Consider the following 26,123-nt stretch of genomic DNA (forward strand, 5'->3'; position numbering starts at 1 on the left):
TGATTTTTTTTTTTTTAAACGCTGCTAACTCAGATGTGGGTGAAAAACTATAAAAGATTATGAAGAAAATAACCCAAAAATCTAATAAAGATTCTCATGTTATTTTGCTAATGTTTTATGATTTTTCCCCTTTTCTACAGAAACCAATATTAGAAATCTCAGAAGATGCATTGGGATATGGTTCATATGGGAAGAACATGATCTAATCAATAAAATTGTGATCAGTGAAACTGTATTTGAAGAAAATGCCTTAACACTGCCTGGAGATTTCAAAGTAAAATACACTCTTAGGTGTTCTGTGCTAATCTGTTCTAAGTATGTAATGTTAAAACAGTTAGACTGCAAGTTAACCATTTTGCATTTGCTTTTCTATTAATGCACACTATTGGTATCATGTTGCTAATTGACATGCCACAATTTTTGTGAAGCCTAATTCCAAGGGTGCAACTGTGAAACACTGATTACTGTAGCAGTTAGCAAGTTTGTTTGTAATATGCGATGTTTTAAAGGGAGTTAGATTGAATTAGGCTTATAACACAGTGACCAATTCTTTACAATATTTCCTAAAATTGAGGTCAGTTTATGAGACCTGGTACATGTCAGGTTGAAGGGATGAAATGGAGTGCTCAGATGGTAAGGGGCCTGTGCTTAAACAGTTGTTATGGACTAAATGTGTCTCTCCAAATTCATATCTTAAAATTCTTTAAAAAATTTTTTTTCAACTTTTTAAATTTATTTTTGGGACAGAGAGAGACAGAGCATGAACGGGGGAGGGGCAGAGAGAGAGGGAGACACAGTATCAGAAACAGGCTCCAGGCTCTGAGCCATCAGCCCAGAGCCTGACGCGGGGCTCGAACTCACAGACCGCAAGATCGTGACCTGGCTGAAGTCGGACGCTTAACCGACCAGGCGCCCCCATATCTTAAAATTCTAACCCCCAGTGAGAGTGAGATGGTATTAGGAGGCAGGGCCTTTGGGAGGTGATTGGGTCATGAGGGGGCCCTCATGAATGGGATTGGAATTATATATGACCTGTTTTACCTATCTTATTTATACTGGCTTCTATTAAAAATATGGATATGGGCTCATGGGAGTGATTCAAGCAGGTGGGCTTTTTCATGTTTATCTTGATAAAGTTTGATTAGCCATTGTTCTACAGTCTACAAAAATAGAAACACGAAGGGGAATTTGAACAGCTTTGGATGCTCCTGGAGGAAGGGAAATGATCAGGCTTGTTTTAAGAAAAGGCTGAGTATAGTTACCATCAGTAGATGTATGTTTTCAATTCATCCCAAGCTCTGTTGGCCTACTTACAGTAAGGAGGAGGGAGAGAATCAAACTGTGATTACATGTTCGGTATGTGCATCAGTCAGCTTTGGGGGTGAGGAGACTTTCTCTGGAACCACACACAGTTGGTTGTGGACACTACTAATAAAGAGTATGTGCACCATTCACATGTAAAATAACTATACTCCATCATAACACTTACCAGTGATTTCCATTCTGAGATAAGGATCTTGTTAGAAATCAGTGGAAAAATCAGACTGAATAAGGCTAGATTAATAATTGAGGCTTTCTCCCGGTTCAATCAGTATTTAAGATTGTTTATAGTTCTCCTGGGAATGAAAAAAAAAAAAAAAAAGAACTAACCCTAATGCTAATACCAAAACAAGAGAAAACAAAAAACAAAACAGGAACAACCTTGGCAATTAGGTGAAGGATGCTTAAACATTTTGTTCACTATCATTACACAGACTTTCGTGAAGTATAACTTTTTAAGAATTACTATCAAATATTCACATACCACTTACGTTTCTATAGGTGCTTCACAAATATCAAGTCATCTAATCCTCATTAAAATTCTCTGAGGTAGTTTCTAGTATTGTTATGGTTTCCATTTTACAGATGAGGAAACTGAGGCACAGGAAGGTTAACTATCTTTTCTGAAGTCACACAGTAAGCTGTGGAGCCAGGACTCACATTCGAGCAGTGTGGGTATGGAGTCGGTGCTCCAAGCCTCTATGTGGTGCTGCCTCTCTAGTAAAGGATATGATTGTCATGGCTGCTGTTGAGACCCACACTTTCTTGCTGCCATCTTGGCTCCATTTAGATGATAGGTCCGGGGAAGCCAGAGGAATCAGAAGAGGAATGTAATATTTCGTGGATGTATGCATTTGGCCACACCCTTGAAATGATTATTCTGGCTAAAAGGGACAACTAGGAGCCTTTCTTCCTTATTTTTCCTCCCAAAACATAATGAGAAACCAGGAACTACTGTAGTTTAACTCAGCTCACTTTTAAAATCTGTGGACCCACACATTTGCCTGTATACCCAATAGTGCCTCTTCCTCTGGCCTGTAACTATCCATGGTCTCAGTCAGAGAAGGATGTGGAACCCAATTCTTGCAATATGGCTGGGATAAGAGAGCCTGTTTCCTAAGGCTCGTGTGTACTTCCAATCCAGATACATGATCATATCACATGCAGGTAATGAGTGTATTGCTGCATCCTTCCTATTGTTTATAATTGATAGCTCATTCTTATCCCTACTTCATTATGTAAATACTCAAAGGACTAGACTGTATAGCAAAAGATTTGTGGGTGTCTATGTGGGTGTCTAAACCTTAAATATTTTAATTTAAAACAAATAAATGTGTTTTTCCATTAACAGACCAAACAGTGGTGTTAATCCTATCAGATACATGGCTTCTGCTTTATTTAGATGCTTTTGAATTTTGGTTTTCTGTTTGTTTTGTTCACGGCTTTATTTGGAAAGTTGGTGCCTGGCACACTGTAGGTGCTCAGTAAATAACTGCTCAAGGTGTGAATAAATGTGATGATGGGCTCTTCAATTTGAAAGAAAAAATGTTCATGTGTACATATTAACGCCGTTATAGAGGGTGCAGTGGGAGATTGGCGGGGATGAAGGAAAGGAGCACGAAGAGAATGTTATTCTTTAAAGTAGATGACATAATTAGGGGAGTGACTTTTTCATATTCTCCCCGCCCCAACCATTCAGACACTTGTCCTCAGGGAGTATCATCGCTCTCAGCTTCTTCTGTCCTTTTCTTGGCTGAGATCCCTTGTAATTTTGTTGAGAACAACTGCCCTAAACTCTCATCTGTATTGTAATTTAGTTCTGACAAATTCAGATATAATTCCTTGTCCATTAAGATTAATACTTGTCTTGGTTCACTCTGCACCCTAACATACACACTTTTTTGCATGTTTGCTTGTTTATTGGTTTGGGGAAGACAAAAAGTTAGTTAAAAAGCTATTTGAAATCAATCAGAAAGTCAGTAGCAATTTGCCAACCAGGTATGTGACTAAATTTAATTTCTTTTCCCCTTCTTTCCCTTGTTTCATCGTGAAATACGTGACATATGTAAATCTCAAAACCCGAGTGCGGTTATGAAAACCCAAACCAAAAACCAAAAACCAAAACCAAAGCGAAACAAAAAAAAACCCCAAACAAAAAACAAAACAAACAAACAAACAAAATACATAAAGACAAAAAACTGAGCACTTGTGTATCCACCACCCACAATGAAAAACAAAACATGGTAGGCATCTTAGAAATCACCTGAATGCAAATGATCTTAACCTTGCATTCCTTTCCCTCATTCCTAGAGGTGGTCTATACTCTGAATTTGGTGCTAATCATTGCCTTGCTTTTCTTTGTAATTTTACCACATTTGAATGTGTTCCCAAACAATGTGTATGTGGGTTGCCTGTTTTTGAAATTAAAGTCAATGGAATCACATTGTATTCTTCCATTACTTAAATTTTCATTTAATATTTGTTTTTTTTAAATAATTTTTCTTGTTGATGCCCGTAACTGTAGTTCATTGATTTTCCACTCCATAAAATGTTCCAGTGTCTAAGTATGCCACAATTTATTTATTTTATCCATTGTCATTGGAGTTTTCGAATTATTTACAGTTTTGTTTGTTTGTTTGTTTTTGCTACTGTGGACAATATAGCTATGAACTTGGGCATGCATCCCAGTGCACAGGAGGAGGAATTTTGCCAGAGTATTATACACAGGAATGGCCATACGGTATGCATATATTCAACTTTACCAAGTAAAGTAAAATTATTTTTCTCCATTGGATTTAGCAGTTTACACTCCTGCCAGCTGTGTGTGGATGTTTAAATTCAGCTTTTCAAAACAAGACAGTCATGTATAGATTTATCTGTATCTTGAATTGCTGTGGAATCGCTGCAATTGGAAGAAAAAAGCAGCCTGATGTTCTTTTTCTTTAAATCTTATATTCTCCATAGGAAGGGGAGAGCCAGAGAATACATAAAATTGTGTTTATGCTAATCTAACATGGTGATTAAATAAAAAGAAATTAAAGTAGTAGAAAAAGAGAAAAAGGAAAAGAATACATTTTTCGATCTTCTTAATTAAATCTTTGAACTTAATGGTTGAGTGTTGAATCGCCGAATTGTTGAATATATGGTATACCATATGTATGATAACGTACCTCAAGGTTACTTTGTCCCTATTTTATAAGCACTGTAAGAGCTTAAAAGTGATATTTGACTACAGAGTTTTGGAGAAAATATTACTATTTTTCTTTGCTGTCAGAAGACTGCCAAACATTTTCTAATTTAAAAGTTTCTTGAAATAACATTCCTTCGATTCTGTGAATTGCTTTTGATATTTTGTGCTTTGCAAAATGAAACTATATGCAAGTTCTACATTTTTAAGGCACAAACAAGTTTTATTTCCTCATTATTCCAAACTGTGTTAATTAAATATTTTTTAAAGTTTTTGGGGCAAAGTTACTTATTTGCCAAATGTGAAAAAGACACTTCATTTGGAAGAGTCTGGATTTAATTGCCCTATCAAATGCTTCTAATTTCAAATTTCTGCTACATTTTAGGTTTATAACTTTTTGATCTAAATTTCCCAACTAGCAAAAATGAATGATTCCAAGAAATACAGAACCTATGAGAAAATGACAAAGAAAATATTTTATATGACCAAGTCGAAATCAACAAAATGTATTCTGTTGTAAACATATCATAATTGTTCATTTTTACCACATATTGTTAAATGATGCTGTTTCTACAATAAAAATACTGCAATAAGTTACAATTAAAATATTAAGCAAATATTTCATTAGTTATTAGTTATGAAGAGAGTACTTAACCAATTCAACCACTTCACCCAAATATTTCATGTATATATAAATCTGAAATTCAGCATGAATTTATGTTTTTGCTGCAGAATTTTGTAAAGAATGCAGAATATTTTTCCTGGGGAACATTGCTAACAATGAAAGGGAAATTGTTACCATACTTTAATATTTAAAATTTATATATAATCAGCCAATAAATGTTATTTTAGTTAGTCAGTTTTGTTCTTTACTAATATTTCTAATGGTATAAAGAAAATATGTTTGGTTTGACAAATACTTGTGAAATGACAGTTTCTTAGTAGAATCCAGGCTCACATTGTGACAATGAATCAAGACATAAGATCCTATTTAACACTTGTCCTTCCAAGGGAAATAACGGATTTACTATGAGTTTTCTTTTACTTGTGCATTCTGTCCTTAGCTACAGCATGAACAACTTGACTATTTTAAGTAATCAAACAGCTGCTAATTAGTGGTTTTAATAGTCAAGGAAAGGGTGAAGCACGTTGTGCATATAAACCGAACCTAAGTGTTTTTTTCTGAATAGATTTGCACAAGAAAAAGCCTTTAAAAATTGCATTTATCTTCATGATCTGTAGTAACATAACTATTCATATCTTAATTGCCATGTGCTTCCTAATTCATATCTTTCACAATGACCCCTATATATACTTTGAATAATTATTTAAAATTTTCTGACTTTAAAATAATTAGTAGTAGGCACATACAAAAGAAGGTGAGAATTAGATTATCCACCAGGAAAGCAAGCTAATTTTTTTTTTTAATCATTACATACCTATGTATGGGAATTAAATCCAATGATTTCTCATTAAAAATTCTGCCAAAATTCCTCAAGTAATATTAAGAAAAACAGATGATAGTTGGAAAGTTTGTTTGCCCAGAACGATCAGAACTGACCTATTCAGAATTAATAATAATTCTGAAGTCTAGATAGCTTAAAAGACTGAAAAAATGTTTGTTTCAAGATGTGGTTTTCATCAGACATAGGTTCTGACACTAAATACATTAGCTTTAAAATTCTAAATGCCTTAAAAAATTGTATACAATACAAATAGCTGAGGGACTATACTGAGTATTTGTTGTCATTTTTTGTCAATTGCAAATATTGGTATTTACCTACAAACAGAAAAAAACATTAAGTAAGATCCTACATATCTATTTATTTAAGATTTGAAAATATTTTCTTAACTGTTTAAACAAAATCAAAATGTGCCATGGTGAAAATCTGCAACATTTAAAACTGGTAAAAGAAAAAAAGGCGGTATCATCCAACATGAACAAACGCATTAACGTTTTCTTTACCTGTCAATCTATAGGTAGGAGCTGGACACAGTCCCCCATTTGTCAGACTAGGATGAGAAGCGTCTGTAGAACATGGACCAGAGGATGGTTGAACAGGTAGCTCTCTTTACCAAATCCACCTGCATCCTCAGATTACTCTTGCTAAGTCTTTATTTTCAAATGTCTAAATGTCTTTGTTTTTAGCATGAACACGTGGAGTTTTTTTCTTCCGCTCAGTAGTAATAACCTTTGTTCTATTAAATGTATGTTCTAAAAAATATTTACTATTCTCTGGCAGAGGACTTCAGTTCCGTCGTTTATACCACGTACCTCTCACTCCACGTCACACAGTCTGGGGCTCCCTGTTGTTCCTGACATGGCATTTGCAGCTTTACAGAGACACCACAGGAAATTGTCCTTCAAGGTTAAAACAGCATGATTTAAAAAAAAAAAAAAAAGGAACAAAACGTTATTTAGAAAAATTCCTGTTAAGAAAATCTCGTATTAAATGCTTCACACATTTAGATTCCCAGAATTTTTTAAGATATTTTATTTCAAATAATTTAGAAAACTCAAGTCTTACATCAAGTGTTGCTATAATTGTAAATTGCTGCAAATAGGAGATTTATCCAGATGTAAAGGAAGTTACACTGAAGGAAAGAAAGGGGACCGACAGAAAATATGCTCTTCTTTCCTCTTCCTTATATAATTACATTTGTTCATACAAAGGAAGAGTCTGAAGACTACACATTTTACAATTATTTCTGATGTTGTTTACTAGACAAAGGATAATTATAAATTATTCAGTGGTCTCAGCTTCTTTCTAAAATTTTTGCCACAGCCTCTCCAGTGGCGATTTTTAGTTTTACTGACACACACTTACCGTGACGCTCTCTGGTAGTGGTCGTTATTGATCATGAGATGCTTATGTAGGGAGCCGAAGAGAGGGAAGGCACAGGATGTACAAAACCCCCAAACTGGACAGTGAGTGCCATAACAATGGAAATTTAATTGTACCACTAATACCCAAAGAAGGATATAAAAAAAAATCCCACAGTTGATATTTATTGTTTAGAAAATACCTAAAATGACTTGGAAAATAGAGGAGGTTATCCGTTATTCAAACAAAAGAGTATTCCTTTTTATTACCTGGATATTTTAGGCTGGAATAAATTTTGTGTTTTTTTGGCCTCGGGCACAATTTAAATACTTAGAATGGAGAGGGTGTACTCAGCAGACCTAAAGATTTAGGTAAGTTTGAAGGCTATACGCATTGAGTCTGGATTTAAGGACATGACATTAAAAATTATTTAAACAAGGAAAAAACCCAATGAGTCAGGGAATATAGCAGGTGTGTTAATACCTAGCAACTCTAATTAGTGTTTGTGAGTTGTCATATTTTACTTTTGTGTGCTTCATTAATTCTTCCTATGATAGATGCACATTAGGCATTAAAGAAAAAAACAGCCAGGGATCATTTTTATAAAGTTTAAATATATTCACAGCTAGACTTTTGAAAGTTTCCATGACAGGCACCACCTTTGTGCCCAGGCAGTTCGTGGTGTGTGTGTTTGTGTGTGTATTGTGAATTCTGGAAGAAAATGGGGATTATCCAGAACTGCAGAAGAGAGAAAAGTAGCAGCTGTCCCAGCCGATTACAGATATGGCTAGATTTGTAGAGCACACTTTTAAATGTTTGCTGATAGACTCTTTTGTAATATGCAACATGTTTCTGGGTAATGGGACCCTGAGACAACTCTAGTCTAATTTCATTGTCAAAGCCACAGTAAGTTCCACAGTCCTAAACATGCATTTCTAAAACTTTAACATCAAATCCTCTGATATTCACTAGCTTTGAGACTCTGGTTAAGTGCATTAATGCCCCTGGGCCACCGTTTCCTCATTTATAAATTCGCAGTGATAGTAATGACTCAACTAATTTCACAGGATACTTGTGAACATCAAAAATGAGATGATATGTAGCATTCCTAAAATTCTAAAATACTATCAAATGAAAGGTGTTTTCCCTAACTACCTGGGACTCTGGGTTTCTAGGCATATTCTTCATAAGCATAATTTCTGTCCATCCGTTCCTCTCCTTCTCATTCCACTCCTGCTACGCCACACAGCTTCCTAGTGATGGTGTTCTTCCTAGTATCTCACTCAGGGCTTACACTTACAGCAGACACTTCAAAGATGTCTTTAATCGCTTGCAGTGCCAGTTATCAATTTATCGCCTCTCAACTCCAAATTCACCCTTTACTTCTGAGTGCCCATACTGAACAATATGTTTTTTCTTTCTAAGGAGCATGATGTAAATTTAGCCAGCAGAGTGGGAGAAACATTGCAGCAGGAAGGAAGTAGCTTTTCATGGCTCCTGTGTGTGTGGCTTTTTTCTTGCTTCTGCTGCAGGGTTAGTCAGTGGTTGTATGTGTGAAGACATGCGGTGGCACTCGGCCAGAGCCTGGACCCAGTGGGCATAGTTCCCTGGGAATCTTGCATTGCTGGCCATGGTGACCATCTTTCTGCAGCCCGCCAAGTGTGGGTACTGCATGCTCCATGCTTCTCTCCTATAGCCGCGTTCTTACCCCCTTTGCACAATCTCTGATAGCTGTGGCTCTCCTCACCCAGAAGGGTAATTTCTTATTTTCCTAGCAATGTGGACCTCTTCTGGCCCAGCAGTGCAGCAAACGTCCCTGCCAACCAGTGGGCTACAATCATGCCTTTTCCCGTTAGGTCTGAACCTCAGCCTTGGAAGGGAGAACTTCTTCCAAGTTTGTCTTTCCTTTTTTTTTTTTTTTTTTGTTAAGTTTATTTATTTATTTTCAGAGAGACAGAGACTGCATTGGTGGGGGAGGGGCTGAAGAGGGAGATGGAGAATCACAAGCAGGCTCCATGCTGCCAGTTGTGGAACCCATCACAGGGTTTGAACCTGAATGGTGAGATCATGACCTGAGCTGAAACCAAGAGTTGGATGCTTAACTCACACACCCAGGTGCCCCCCAAATTTGTCTTTCCTTAAGGACTTCCTCAACCTTAGGGTATCCTTTAGTATTCTCTTTACATCCTTTTCATAACTACTCTCCTACTATAACTTAATAATTCTTTATATTAAACATCCCCTGTTGAAATTACTGTGTGATTTTTGTCTCTTGATTGGACCCAGACTAACCCATTAGCTGCTAACATATCAAATAATCATGTCAAAAATCTATGATAGTCACAACAGTAACCTAGGTTATAATTACTATTTATACTATTAAAATTTTTTAAAAAACATTTATTTTTGAGAGACAGAGAATGAGAGACAGAGTGCGAGTGGGGGAGAGGGGCAGAGAGAGAGGGAGACACAGAATCTGAAGCAGGCTCCAGGCTCTAAGTTGTCAGTCAGCACAGAGCCCGATGCAGGGCTCAAGCTCACAGACCTGAGCTGATGTTGGAAGCTTAACTGACTGAGTCACTCAGGCACCCTTATACTATTTTTAACATATTAACTTAAGTCATTATGTTTTCTTCTGTTTACTAGCATCAGAGAAATAATTCATATAATGGCAATGGGCACTTGTGATGTAAATAGCTGTAGTGCTGTGGATATTGCTTTCAATTTTGTCCAGATTTCTACTCTGCTATAACTTCCATAAGACCAACATTATAAAACGACCAATAAATCATAATTATAAACGTTACTGTCTCAGCTAGTGAACTTTTAAAATTTAGGAAACATGAAAAAGTACAATTCAATTTTCCTATATAACGTTACATAACTAGGAAGTAGCTTTTCTTGATCTCCAATAGTAATTGCTTATCATTTTTACCATCTCCGTACTGAAGTAGCATTGAGTTCTGTTGTACCAAACTTCTTGATTTTGACCAGAAAATAATGGCCCTACATGGGTAAAGCCTATGATGGCCATTGCGCAGATAATAGGAAAATACTGTATGTCTTCATATCTAAGGTGCCATCAATTGTATGAAAAATAATTTATTTACTTAATGTATTATGATCTGAGGAAAAGTGCTAAAATTCTAAGACACTGTCAAATGTAAGGACCACGATGATTGAGAGATGTTAAAATGTGAAAAAAAAAATGCCTCTAGAATCAATGAAGTAGAGTACAACTCTAGGTAATTCTCAGGGCTGACTAGCCTTGATATTGCTGCCCTGCCATAATTAGCAATATTTCAGTTAAAAGAAAAGCAATTTGCTTTGTATGATTATAATATATATTGTACTTCTAAAATTAGAAGATTGTTTTGTACGACAGTTTAATAGTGTATACAGTTCAGGCATCATCAGACCATATCACATTTGAATACCCTGACTTTATCCATGATTGCAGAAACACTGCATGGTTTTGGCTTCCATTCTCACATTGACCTGCCACAATTTCCAGTGAGTACCCTATGGCGATCGGCTGTTTACTAGTTGTAGGGCCATCAAGCCTATTCCCTTTCATCCACTTGCTGCCAATCAGATGCTGATTCCATCGGGGTATTGTAGATCTTTGTGGTTGTAGGTTCTCTGTGTGCTCACATTGTGAGATTCATTAAGTTTTGTTGTAGATGCTGTCAGCAGTTTTGGTTTTGCTATTCTTGTTTGCCTGTCTGGTCTGTTTTTATAGAGGAATGAAGGAAGATTCCAAAACTACATCACTACTGTGAGAAACTTACCTGAATCCTTCAGGGTTTTAAACTGCCATTTCCAGCCCAATAAATTAATCCATGGACAGCTAATGGGTACAGATCTGCAATTTGAAAAGCAAGAGTCTAACAAGTCCATTTTGTGTATCATGGAATTTGTTAAAATGCTGTATCTATATGCAAAAGATTGTACTTGTGAGAATTTCTCTTTGGAGATGTTCTATTCAAGCGCCCCTCCCCAATTCTCATCCGTATCTGATTTCCAAAAAAAAAAAAAAAAGTTTGGAAAAGTGCTCCAAATGTAGATTATATCTAGGTTAAACTGGACCAACAGAAATGTATACCTGCACTACATTGTTTTACAAATCCATCTATCTCCATAGAGCCTCTTTCATGGAGCATTTTTTGGTTTTTATGGTATAACTATTGCTTTACATTGAGGGATGTTAAAAGAAATAGCTGTACGTATGCTAAGGATATTCTTTAGGGATGCTTGCTATAATATTGTGTCCTCTTCACAAGTATCCATAGGAAAAATGTCTCTCATGTCTCATTATTAGGAATTGTCAAATGTCTTCATTATTATTTAAACAATACTGAAACAAATAGAATTTTCCGGGTGTAAATAATTACATAAAATACATGGCTGGTACTCAACTCTTAAAGGTAAATTAAAGTCAGAATTATTTTAATATTATGGCATTAAATAATACTTCTATAAATTTGCCTGCTTACATATTACCACTCATCAATATTCTTTCTTCATTTATTCTTTTCCTTGTCTACTTGTGAGACTCTTCTGCTTGATGTTGATAATATAAACCTTGCAATGAAATATTAGAACATGAAGGGATAAGGTACTAGTTCCTTGCCATGGTGAAATATCTTTATGTTTTCCATTGCATAAAATCTTGGCTATCCATCATGTCAAATGAGAAGACATACTTTCACTTTTATGTAGTACATTATTTCCCAGAAATAGGAATATTTCTTAAAGATATCTGAATGTTTCTTAACATCCTTTATTAGGCAATGTTTCTACTTTACTGTTTTTAAGATGCTTACATTTCAAAACAGTTGGTTTCGAACGCTTTTGCATTGAGCTAGTGAAAGCATTATCTCAATAAATATAAACAAAGTTGAAAGTTTGCATTTATTTTTCAGACTATCATTACAATTTTCCCTTCTGATTATGTTCTTTAAAGAACAAACACTTTGGTATTAAAGAAACAAATGTCATTAGGAATTTGATGATGAAAGTAAAAAATTTATGAGATGTTTTGATTTTATAATGTACTGCTGTAAGTCAAATAATGCAAGATTTCTAGAAGGCAAACATTGGTAATGAAGCTAATTTTAGAAGTATAATGTTATAATCATACAATTTTCTAGAATTTTCTGAGCCCTCTGAATGCCCACCTTAATGTATTACTATTCTACTCTGTAAGCAGTAATGATGTGGACACTGGTAAAAAATTTAGGAAAGAGTTCCAGACGCTGGGATAGGAATTAGTAAGAGCTCGGAAAGGCTTCGGTTCTAGAGTGGACTGAATATTAGGCTGAACAAGAACTCAGAAACAGAGGCAAAGGCAGGTCCTACTCTATCAGACCTAGGGCACTGTTTAGCACTGGACTAGTGCCTATAATGATGAGTTTCAGAAAGTGTGGCTGGGGCCAAATAAATATCCACTGTCACAGATGTCTACAGATCCTCAGAATCTTGGGCTGGGGTATAACCTAGAGGTAGACATAAAATGAATTCAATTATGGGACAAAAGGTGTATAAGTTGGGAAATGTGTGAATTGGATAAATAGTACACTTGAAGTAGTGTGCCATTACCACATTTCCACAAAATAAATTATTAAAGGAGAAAAAATGAAATTATTATAGAAAACACAGATAGCATTAAAGTGAGCATGATCCAAGAGTATAGGTAAGAGGGACAGGTTGTTTTTCTTTTAAAATTTTCTTCCCTTTAAAAATCTGCCTATTTCTCAGTTAAATGGCCTCTGCTTGACTCTGTAACTTTGGCTCCGGGAGTTGGCCTAGCGACTCGTTTTGTTTAGTTCCTGGGAGGAGAACAAAAGGTCCTTCTTCATGAAAATTCAGACCATCCAACTTTAGTACTGTCCTTAGTATTCTCCTTGTGTGAGCGCCTAGGCTGAGGAGTTTGGCTGATTTTCAGGGCACTGGAACTATAATAAATCTCAAATCTGGGATTAAGTATAGTGTACGATTATTTACAAGAGTCAAGTGAATGTAAAGTCAAATAGACTAATTGTGACAGCAAATCTAAAATACTTTGGTGAAGTCTCATAGAAGAAAAAACTGAGGGCAGCTCTTCAATGAACAAAACCTCTGTTGACAAAACCCCAAAGGAGCAGCACAAGCCCTATCTGATGGCAGCATTTTTGCCTCTCTGAAGATAATACTCTTTGACAGTGAAAACATACTTGCTACTGACTTAAAAGAAAAGATATGTACCTGTATTCATGGAAATACAGGTAAGTTCTGGCAAGCTGTCTCTGAGTATGAAGGGAGAATCCTTGGAAGCCAGGCATTTATAGGAAATAACAGGCTGAATAGGTTAATCTTCCACTTTACAAAATATTTTGATTAATAAGAATTTTCCCAAAAATGATATTGCAGGTCTCCTGAAATTCAAATGAAACCATAAAACATACAAAGCATTTCCTTTCTCTCAGCAAATGATAGAGTTACACTGCAGAGAAGTCCCCAGAAATTCATATTCATATACCACCTTTACTTTGCAGGTAGAGTAATGGCATAGCTTTCCTGTTGTCTTTACTGTTACAATTATGCTTTACATTAGAATTATGAGGAAAATGATTATACTGCTTTATTTTTTTAATTAATGCACTTTTTAAAGATGTGGCATTAAATTCCATATTTTTATGGGTGCACTGTCTTTACAACTACAACAGAATGTTAAGTTTTATGAGGGCAGGGACTTTGTCTCTTTTGCTTGTTAAGTGCATTCCTTCTTTCTGAAATAGCACATGGCACATAGTAGGTACCAAATAAAGGAATGTATGGATGAGTGAATGAATGAATGTTCTAAGGAGCTTACTGGATGCTTGTTCTACAATCCTATGAAGGAAAAATACATGATGCAGCACTGTGATGATAAGAAATAAAGACTAAAAGAAACTGGTGGTCTTTCCTTTCCCTAGAAAGTTTATATACTATAAAACAAGAAATAGAATCCCAACTTTCTCCAATTTTTGGCTAATAATCAGCTAATATTTTAATGCGGAATGTATGTTAGGGCATGATATTAGAAGGGCAATGCTTTTCAATAGAGAGGGTATTAGTATAAAGAGTTCTAAACAGAAATACTCATTCAGTAGTTTGCAAACAGGACATTTCCCCAATACTTACGAAATCACAACAGAAAATCCACTTAATTTCTCTATGGAAAATTATTATAAGCAGGGAATAGTGAATCGTATAGGACTCTAAGAAATTTGTTTATGTCATTTCTTATTTTTAGCTTAGGTTATTTAATTAATGAAATGGAGTTAATGACATAAAAACATTTCTGAATCTACACTGATACCTGATATTTGTACATATATTTTTAATATTGAAATCTATATTTATTATGGATAATGGTGAAATTTGGCTAAGGGTACATATTAGAGCAGTGCTTGATACATTGTAAACACCATTTAACTCTTCACCATTATTACTATTATTATTATTATTATTATTATTTTGAAGATGTCACTCACTTGCTTGAGTAAATATTCAATAAAGAATTGATTTGAAAAGAATACCCAGCATTTGATGCAGAGCATAACCTGGGAGGAAATCTTGATTTTATAAATATAAGTTGTATATTTCTTATGTATTTAGAATCTACATTATTGATTGAGAAGTTTCATTGCTTTTGGAGTAACAAGTTTAAATTTGATTCCTTCCATACTGCCTTTCGTAATTTTACTTCGCCTTAGTACCTTCCTACATAACTTGGGAACAGTTATATCTACTTTTGTAGATCATTATGAAAATATATTTTGAAAGTTTTATTTAAATAAGACTGTGTGGATGTATATATACCATTGTGCATGTGACGTGCTAAGATATTATAGCTAGTTTTATATAGTCATTAAAACATTTTTAAATGTTTATTTAATTTTTAAGGGGAGAGAAAGACAGAGAGTGGGGGAGGGAGGGACAGAGAGAGAGGGAGACAGAATCTCAGGTAGGCTCCAGGCTCTGAGCTGTCAGCAGAGAGCTGACGCAGGGCTCGAACTCACAAACTGTGAGATCATGACCTGAGCTGAAGTCCAATGTTTAACCAACTGAGCCACCCAGGCACCCCTATAAAGTCATTTTTAACATTGATATCCAACTACACCATGCATCATGGATTCTCTATACCTGTTCTTTCTGGTCAACTGGCCTTTTAAATATATCATATACCATATCTATATCTATCTATATCTATATCTATATCTATCTATATCTATATCTATATCTATATCATCTATATCTATGTATATATATAATCTCATATTCTTGGTTTCTATCTTACCTAGTTTCTGAAAAGAAAGGAAAAGATAAGTCCTCATTATTTTTTTAAAGCAATAATGTTGATTATCGGAACGTTTTTCTTTACAACATTCTATTGTTGATTTTTCTTTAACTTCTATTCATTAGTCCTAATTCTCCACCTTGGCTCCTGGTTCAATTCTCCTTTTAAACAATAATTAGAAAATATAACATGCTGCTTAAAACCAAAAATTCAGAATCAGTCTATACAGTGTCTCCTAAAATCTGTGAAAGAGCTATTTGTGATCTGAATTTGACATTGCATTTCTAGCAGGGCCATACTAATTCCACCAAGAAGGGCAAAACATCTTGACATCTAGACACTATGTCATTGTCTAATAATTTTTAAAAATGCACTATTAGTTTAGATTTCAAAAAACTTAAATCTATTTTTGATCTACCCTCATCTCCAGTTATTACCTTCATTCCATAAGTGTTTGTGGGTTTGATGAGGCCTGTGCTTCATGTGGATTAGTCATTGTCTATTAATTGTGAGCAGAAAGGACTCTGGGATAAGGATGAATATTTGAGTAAACCAAAAGCTTTACCAGCCAAAATGGTGGAAATCCATGAAGTTATAAAGGATTAAACTGAAGTAACTTCTCATTTACCTCTCAAAATTTTCTTTCCCCCTAAGTCCTCCAATGAAATAGCGCTGGGTGGCTCAGTAGGTTGAGCATCCCACTTCGGCTTAGGTCATGACCTAGCGATTCTTGAGTTTGAGCCCCGTGTTGGACTCTGTGCTGACAGCTCAGAACCTGGAGCCTGTTTCAGATTCTGTGTCTCCCTCTGTCTCTTCCCCTCTCCTGCTCTCACTCTCTCTCTCTCTCTCTCTCAAAAATGAATATTTAAAAAAATTAAGAAATAGCAGTGTGCTCTTCATTTTGTAGTTGAGATATACAACTCAGAAGATTCGTAACAATGCTGTTTACATGTTTTGTGTTGGATCATGGTTCTTTTGACCAGTTAACAAATCTTTCCTTGACTTCTTTCATTGAGTATGGCTGTGTAATAAGCCCTGGGGACATGGTGACCTCTGCACTCAGGAGCTTCCATTCTAACAGGGATGATAGTCATCATTCAAGAAATTACAAATACAGTGAGTATCATAAAGCAGAACTTGAGCACAAAAATAAGTAGCTTCAGTAATGATAAAGCAATGAAAGAACGGTAGAAGTCATGAGCGCATCCTGATAATCAGCGACAGACAGATGAATGGGTGAATAAATGCTGGAGAAGGGAGGCTCTTATTCGTGGTAGAATGCTAAGGATTGACTTGTAAATGTGGAGGGAATGCTGACATTGGAAGATCAGCCTTTGCAACCATCACAGGAGAGATCTGATGAAGAAAGAATCATCAGTAGATACTGAATCTAAAAGATCAGGATATTTGTATGGTCCTAAAGTCTCTTCACAAACTCTTCATTAGTTACCTGGAAAAAAAAAAAGGAATTACACAGTGGAGAAATCAGAAGACATGTTGACTAGTGACCACAAAAGTATCACTGATGAGAGGAAGATGGCCATTGTATGCCACTCTGAGAGGACACAGCAAAACCAATGCAGTATTCTTACTGAGTCTAATCATGAGGAAACATCAGACAAACCTAAAATGAAAAATGGTCTATTGAAAAAAAAGGAGGGTTCTGGTCTTCAAAGTGCCATAGTCATGAGAGACAAAGAAAAGCTAAGGAAATGCTCCATTTCTAGTCTTCTTAAAGGAAGTCTAATGAGGCTTAACTAAACATAGCCAAACAAGAGTCAGATATGCCACTTAGTTGTTAAACCTCAACTGGCAAAATTGGAAGAATGATGGTGGGCTGAATACAAGTAAATTAGCTATTTTAATAATTGAAGTTAATAACTGCACTGTACTTGTAAGACAATTCCCTATTCAATATAGAAAATAAATACTGAGATATTTAGGGGAAAGTGTCATCAAGTATATTACTTACCCTAAAATGTTCCAGCACACACACACACACACACAGATCTATTATGAAGTAAATGGGATAAAATTTTAACAATATGTGAAAGGGTGAATTGTTTTTACTGTTACACGTTATAATTTTGCAACTTTTTTGTAAGTTTGAAGTTATTTCCAAATAAAAAATTTAAAAAATATAAAAATGTGTATCTTAAAACTATTTAAAAAATGTAGCTATGCTAAAATTATTTTAATGAAATAAAAGTTGAGACAAAATGAAGCAAGGGTGAAACAGGTGATGGGTATTAAGAAGGGCACTTGTGATGAGCACTAGGTATTGTATGTAAGCGTTGAATCCCTAAATTGTACAACGGAAAATAATATTACACTGTATATTAACTAAGTAGAACTTAAATAAAAACTTTAAAAAAAGAAGCTTACTATGAGCCTAATATAATACTGTATGTTAATTATACTTCAATAAAAAATTCCAAAAAAATGAAGCTTATAATTCAAAATTTAAAAAAATCAGCATGAAACATTCTACTTATGAAACATTACATTTTATTTCTCTTAAAATGTTATTTTTAGGGGTGCCTCGGTAGCTCAGTTGGTTGAGTGTCTGACTTTGGCTAGGGTCATGATCTCATGGTTCTTGAGTTCCAGCCCAAGTTGGGCTCAGAGCCTGGAGCCTGCTTCCGATTCTGTGTCTCCCTCTCTCTCTGCCCCTCCCCTACTCATGCTGGGTCTCTCTCTCTCTCTCTCTCAAAAACAAATAAACACTAAAAAATGTTATTTTTAGAGGATTATGTGTTGTTAATGTTTTTATGTATTGTATGAAATACAGTGATTTAAGGACAAATAGATTAATTGTAATTTAAAACTTTCAGGAAATTCATAGAAAGATTTTTATTTAATTATAATTTCCTTTGGAGGACTAGTAATAAAATGATTTTTTAATGACAATTTCTTAACATCAATAAAAACTTAAGTTTCTTTTTTTACCTCACTTGTATTTATTTACCTCACTTGTATTTCAGTTTTTCACTATTTATTTCACTTTTTTCAAATTATTTACTATTGCCTCTGATGAATGTAGTTAATCTAACAGCTCTTATTTTAACCAAACACAGGGCTGATGTTTGCAAAGATACTGAAACACCACCTTTTTCTCCCATAGACACAAGATTCCCTTATCAGTTGCAATAAATACCTCTTCTGTTCATTGATATTCAGTTAATAAGTAAATGTTTCTGTTCCATAATTTACATAAAAAAATTTCAGTTGCCTTAGCTAAATGACACATTGTGCTGACCCAGAGATGAAAGCCTTGATGTTATTCTTCCTTGGAGAATATAAAAAATGATGTGCATTTCTGAACTATTCCCATTTAATTTTCAACAAGACAGCTGAAGTATTGTCGGTGGTGAAAATTTTAAAACCTATATCAATAGTGGATAAGTTCTTTAAATTTGAAGTTAGCCCACATCCCTAACATTAACGTTTGAAGGGGCAGCCAGCAGCCAGCATAATTGGTGGGCAAAATAATGGATTCATAAGGCTGTATTATTTATGTACAGTTGTCATCACTATCAAGTCTGTTAATAAAACCAAAACCATTTTTAATTTATAAAATTATTTTATGAAAAGTCTCTAACACTATGCACACACATAATAAAACTTTGTAGAAAAGTGCTAACTGATTGAATTTAGTTAGGTTATACAAAAATCAGTAATGGTTGAAGTTGTTTAATAACCAGTTCCTTGAATATATCTTGAAACCAAATCTCCCTTGTATAGCTACAATTTAAGGCTATTTTTATGCAATCCAGATTTTTAAAAAACCTTCAAGTATATAAATTATCATCTGCTTGGTTCTAAACAACCAGATTCTGTATTTATAAATATCCAGATAACCATTAAAATTACCATTTTTAATTTCATTCTGTACATTAGCTTTCCAGAACTTCTACATCTTATAACTGAAAGTTTGCACCCTTTGACCAACAACTACCTATTTTCCTTTCCCTCCAGCCCCAGGGAACCACCATGCTACTCTCTGTTTCCAGGAGTTCGGCTTTTTTTTCCTTTAAGATTCCATGTATAAGTGACACTATTTGTCTTTTTCTGCCTGGATTTTTTCACTTAACCTAATACCTTTTAGTTTTATCTATGTCATCACAAATGGCAGGATTTCTTACTTTTTTATGGCTGAATAGTATTCCATTATCTATCTATCTATCTCAAATCTTCTTTATCCATTCATCTGTCAACAGACTTAGGTTGTTTCCTTATCATTGCTCTTGTGAATAACTCTGCAATGACCATGGCAGTGCAGCTATCTTGAGATACTGATTTCGTTTCCTTCAGGGGTATATCCAGAAGTGGGATTGCTAGAGCATATGGAAGTTCTATTTTTAATTTTTGAGGCATCTCCATACTGTTTTCCATAGTGGCTGTACCAAGTTTGGGTTTCCTTTTCTTCACCTCTTCATTATTTGTTCTGTTGACACTTCGGTAACAGTCATCCTAATAGATGAGGTGATATCTCATTGCGATTTTGATTCACAGCTCCCTGATGATTAGTAACCTTTAGCATCTTTTCATGCACCTCTTGGCCATTTGTATGCCTTCTTTGGAAAAATGTCTATTCAGGTCCTCTGTTCATTTTTTAATCAGATTGGGGTTTTTTTGATACTGAATTGTATGAATTCCTTATAAATTTTAGATAAAGACCCCTAATGTTTTGCAAATACATTTTTTTTCTATTCTGTGGGTTGTCTTTTCATTTTGTTTATTGTTTCTTTTGCTCCCCAACAGCTTTCTAGTTGATGTAGTCCCAGTTGCTGATTTTTTAATTTGTTGCTTGTGCGTTTGGTGTCCTATCTAAAAAAATCGTTGCAAGAATAATGTCAATGAGCTTTTACCCTACATTTCCTTCTAGGAGTTTTATGGTTTCCAGTCTTAAATGTAGTCTCTAGCTTACTTTAAGTTAATTTTTGTGAATGGTGTAAGATAGGGGTCCAATTTCATTCTTTGCATGTGCATATCCAGTTTTCCCAGCACCATTTATTGAAGAGACTATCCTTTCCCCATTGTGTGTTCTCACATCCTTCTTAATATTAGTTGACTATGTATGTGTGGGTTTATTTTTGGGCTTTTTATTCTGTCCCTTTGAGCTATGTGTCTGGTTTTTTTTTTTTTTTTTTACAGTACCACACTGTTTTGATTACTATAACTTTGTAGTATAGTTTGAAATCAGGAAGTGTGATGCCCACAGTTGTGTTCTTTCTCAGAATTGCTTTGGCTATTTGGATTGATCTTCCCAGTGATCCTCTCTGTACAGTTATTCTCCAATTTTTTTGGCTCCTTTGTGTTGCAGTAGGTCCTTCATTAGACTTTTGAGCTCTCTCAGGACTATTTTTGTTCATGGATAGCTGTCTAATTTTTGTTTTTAGGTAGGAGGATGAAGGCTAGTATATACCACTACATCATCTTACTAATGTCACTCTTGGTAATGCTATAACGACTGGATACATGCTAAAAGTTTCAAAGATAGATAGATAAATATTTTTATTACAGTGTCTAGTTTATTATAATTATTGTGTATATGAAAAACACTGATACACACTATGCATATCTATATCTATAGCTATGTAGTGGCTTTACACATTCATTCAGTGAATACTGATTAAACAAACACCTACTATGTGACATTAAAGTGTTAAAAACTAATATCTCAACTGTAAGGAAAATAGGAGGGAAAGCCAACAGGTAAATTCTGGAACGCTGAAAGGAGCTTCTCTATGGCGGATTTCTAGAGACCATGATTTTTGGAAACATACTGCAATTGACATCTGCCAGATTGAGACTGGCCCCAAATAAGCTAAAAAATGCCCTCTACTGGAGGATGTTGGTTTATCACGTCTGGGTCAAGTCCAGCCTGTTTCCATGGGACATGTGTAAAGGTCTAGATTAGGTTTAGGAAGAACACAGTTTAGGGGTGGGAAGTGAGGGTGGATATGAAGAAAGCAACAGCTTTTTTGAGGAACCATTCACTCTTTCCCCTAGTAACTTTATCCCAGAACTGCACTTACATTTTGGAAATCTTTCTTACTTCGGAGTACTTTGTTTTCACATTTTAGAATCAGGAGAGATTCCAAACTGGAAGGAAGAATGTGAACTCTTGACTTATTCTATAAGCTTCTTTCGGTGCTACAGTTATGCATATCCTATTTTTGTCACTTATCAATTATTTAGGCATGGAAAATATTATTGTAAGGTTCACAAAAAATCAGATTGTTTTCCCTACTCCCTGTTTAAGTCACTCATTTATTTATTCATTCAATATTTAGAAAGCAAAAGAACTCCAATAAGCATGGTTAATTAGCTTCCTTGTCAGTCTATACTTCTGAAGCAAATAAGTAGCTACATTATTTTTCATCTGTTCTTATTTTTGGTTTTGTTTCTTTCACAAGTTTTTCTTGAGCACCTACTATGTGCTGCTTACAGTAGAAGCAAGAAAGAAGAGTAAGTTAAAGTCTGTGTATGTAAGAGCTCATTATTTCTGAATACTGCAGCCTGACTTAATTTGTGCAATCACACTATAGAAACTCTATATGGTTCTTACAAAATGGAAAATCATCACTGCCTTATTAGTTTACAATCAAGGGGCACCTTGGTGGCTCAGTAAGTTAAGTGTCTGACTTCCACTCAGGTCATGATCTCGCAGTTTGTGAATTCGAGCCCCGCGTCGGGCTCTGTGCTGCCAGCTCAGTGCCTGGAACCTGCTTCAGAGTCTGTGTCTCCCTCTCCCTCTGCCCCTCCCCTGCTCATGCTCTGTCTCTCTCTGTCTGTCAATAATAAATTAACGTTAAAAAATTAAAAAAAAAGTTTATAATTAATATTATATAAGCAAAGCTGTCACCGGTTAATGAAAATCTACATTAACATACATTATGAATAGCTTAACTCACCATTGCTCAAACTTCAGAATTACATGGAGGACTTATTACAACACATATTTCGACCTCCCCCAGAGTTTCTGAGTCAGTGAATCTGAGTGGGATCTAAGAATTTGTGATTCCAACAAGCTCCCAGAAGATAATGATGATGCTGGTACCAGAAACATGGACTTAAATCAGGGCTCCACAAACTAAAGCCATGGGCTAGATCCAGCCACCACCTGGATTTATTTTTGTAAATGAAGCTTTACTGGAACACAGCCACACCCACTACTATTGTCCATGGCTGCTTTTGTGCTACTGTGACAAAATTACATAGTTGTGACACAAGAGGTTTTATGACCCACAAAGACTAAAATATTTACTATCTGACCTTTCTCTCTGTCTTACACACACACACACACACACACACACAATCCCTGACATTTGTTTTAAATGATCACTGTGTTCCTATCTGAAATTCTCATTTGAAACTATTTTTGTGATTTTTAATTCAACATAATCTTGATACAAAATAAGAATTACTTACTTAAAGCGCTGGGGTTACTTAATATGCAGCTTTCAAAGATTTAACAAACTGGTTCCTGAAAGTGTTACTGGAAAGTAAATAGAAATTCTTTTTCGCACCTCCAGAGTGTGACTATGCCAGTAAAAAAAAAGAATAAATAATGCAGTTTGAAGGGTGAATGAGTTTGATGACCAGACTTGTGTTATTAGACACATGAACTTAAGAAATCTAGATGTTTAATATTAGCTGGTATCAACTGGCAAGAACATAGAGAGAATGGAGATTTTCACAGCATTTTCTTTCTGAAATAAAATGGTTAAGTTTCACTTCTCTTAAAATAGGGTTTTAGCGACTATTGAGATAGTATAAAGGCTGAAATTTGTTCATTTTAGTTAATCAAAGACTTCAGAAGTAACGTAATTCAACATGCAGTTTACAAATAACTTACAGAAAATGTGCGTTAATATTTTTAATCCTTTTGACGTCCCTCTAATAAACATCTGTGCCAGATAGTTTGGTTTAGCTTTCCAACTAAAAGGAAAGGGTTGTCCTTTCCAACCCTCCTCAAGCATACAGAGAACAAAAAATTAACACTATCTTCACCAGTCTATCCTCCAGTTAGGATGCTTGATGTGATTTAGGTTGCACTAACCGGATGTTCTCTGTGAGACTTCGATTTAGAACTGCATCATTTAGGCAGGGAGGCCGGGAGGGAGCTCCAGGTAGGGTTGGTGCAGATCCTGGAAGAGATGGTGATGTTTCTGATTCTGCAACTGACTGGTCTTCCCAACTGGAACAGGGGTAGAGTAGGGACTAAAAGTTAGGTCTAGAAACTTAATCTAGAGCAGAGTTTTCTCAACCTCAACTCTACTGACGTTTTAAATTGGGGGGCAGGGAGGGGAGTGGATTATCCTTTAAAATAGAAATGACAGTTCAATTTTGTGATTTTCTAAAGATCATGGGTTTTTTTTTTTTTGCTTATTTTTCGAAATAAAGGGATTTTTCAATATATTTTCTTTCTTTCTTTTTTTTTTTTTTAAATTTTTTTTTTCAACGTTTTTTATTTATTTTTGGGACAGAGAGAGACAGAGCATGAACGGGGGAGGGGCAGAGAGAGAGGGAGACACAGAATCGGAAACAGGCTCCAGGCTCCGAGCCATCAGCCCAGAGCCTGACGCGGGGCTCGAACTCACGGACTGCGAGATCGTGACCTGGCTGAAGTCGGACGCTTAACCGACTGCGCCACCCAGGCGCCCCTCAATATATTTTCTACTGGAATATGAATTAAATATAAATGTGAACGCAATAAAATTACAACAGATAATAAAAAACACCCGGTTTTTAAATCACTGAGGATTGAAAGAGGCATAACACTGCCTCTGCAGGTCTCCCGAGTGAACTTGATAGTGAGGAGCAACCAAGGTATCCATAGCAAACACTATCGGAGCAAAAAGTGAGCACAACATACACATGTCTATTTTGGCATGTTTTATTATCTGAGATGCAAATAAGGTTAGACCTTATTGTTTTGTTATAGACTGAATTGTGTCCCTTCAAAATTCATACACTGAAGCCTGAACTACAAATGTGACTACAGTTGGAGATAGGGCCTTTAAAGAGATAATTAAGGTTAAAAGAGATCATAAGGATGGGGCCCTAATCTGATAGAACTAACGTTCTTCTAAGTAGAGGAAGGGACCCCAATGATCTCTCTCTGCTTCTGTGCCATGTGAGGCACAGAAAAGGACATTAAGGACACAGCAAGAAGGTGGTCGTCTGAAAGCCAGGAAGAGAGGTCTCACTGCAAACGAACTGCACTGTGATCTTGGACTTGTAGTCTTCAGAACTGTAAGAAAACAAGCATCTGTTGCTTAAACCACCCAGTCTCTGGCATTTTGTTATGGCAGACTGAGCAGACTAATACTGTCTCTTCTGCAAAAAGACTTTAGCAATAATCAAATACCCTTGTTCCTACAAATGTATTTGAACCATTGTTCTTGCAAATGTTTTTGAAAACAGATTGTGAATATTTTAAAGGAAAGGCACTAGAATGTCTGTATTAAAATAGAAAAAAAAAGTATTGACAAGAAGGTTTAGTTAGGAGGAGTAAAGAAATAAAGAAAATAATAGCATGACAAAGACATTGTCCTTGCCCTCATGACAGCGATTCAGTAGAGGAGACAGAGATATAGAGAAATAATTTCAATACAAGAAGATACTGAATTTGCATTCTGTTGTTGCTGTAACAAGTTACCACCAACTTAGCTTAAGACAAAATGTATCATTTCACAATAGATAGGTCAGAAGCCTAATGTGTAACTCACTGGGCTAACACCAAGGTGTTGGGAAACTGCTTTTCTTCCTGGAGGCTCTGGGGAAGAATTTGTTTCCATGTTGATTCAGTTTTTTGGGAATATTCAGTTCAAGGTGGTGAGAGGGCTGTGATTCTTTTTCCCTGCTGGCTGGCAGTGCAGGTGATTCTTAGCTTCTAGAGACCATCTACATTTCCTTTATTAATCATTAAAGTCAGCAAAGACAGACCAGGTCCTTCTCACACCTTAAATCTTTCAGATTTCTCTTTGTTTCATCTCTCCTGGTCTACTTTTCTACCATTCTCTTTGGTTTTTAAGATTTTATGTTGAGGGGCACCTGGGTGGCTTAGTTGGTTAAGCATCTGACTCTTGATTTCGGCTCAGGTCATAATATCACCGTTTGGGAGTTTGAGCCCGATGTCGGGCTCTGCAATGACATTGTGGAGCCTGGTTGGGATTCTCTCTCTCTCTCTCTCTCTCTCTCTCTCTCTCTCTCTTTCTCTCTGCCCCTTCCCTGCTGCGTACTCTCTCTCCCTCTCTCCCTCTCTCTCTCTGTCCCTCAAAATAAATACATAAACTTTAAAAGATTTCATGTTGGGCCAACCTTATCTTTAAATCAGCTGATTAATAATCTTAATTCCATCTGCAGAATCTCTGTACAACAGAAACTAGGTTAGTGTTGGATAATCTGGTGATGTGTATCTTGGGGGGCAGACACCTTTAGAATTCTGCTCACTGCA

At 35.7% G+C, this 26,123-nt stretch overlaps 1 long non-coding RNA gene across 1 annotated transcript; it reads right to left on the reverse strand.

Annotated features, from left to right (window-relative positions):
* Positions 1 to 1,476: 1,476 nt before the first annotated feature.
* LOC131495898 (uncharacterized) lies at positions 1,477 to 11,202 on the reverse strand. The gene is made up of 3 exons (XR_009254181.1): positions 11,124 to 11,202; positions 6,783 to 6,869; positions 1,477 to 1,616 (listed from the first exon to the last, which is right to left on the reverse strand). It is a non-coding gene; the product is annotated as an uncharacterized LOC131495898 (long non-coding RNA).
* Positions 11,203 to 26,123: the final 14,921 nt, after the last annotated feature.

This window comes from Neofelis nebulosa, chromosome 1, assembly GCF_028018385.1.
Source record: "Neofelis nebulosa isolate mNeoNeb1 chromosome 1, mNeoNeb1.pri, whole genome shotgun sequence".
Taxonomy (NCBI): domain Eukaryota; kingdom Metazoa; phylum Chordata; class Mammalia; order Carnivora; family Felidae; genus Neofelis; species Neofelis nebulosa.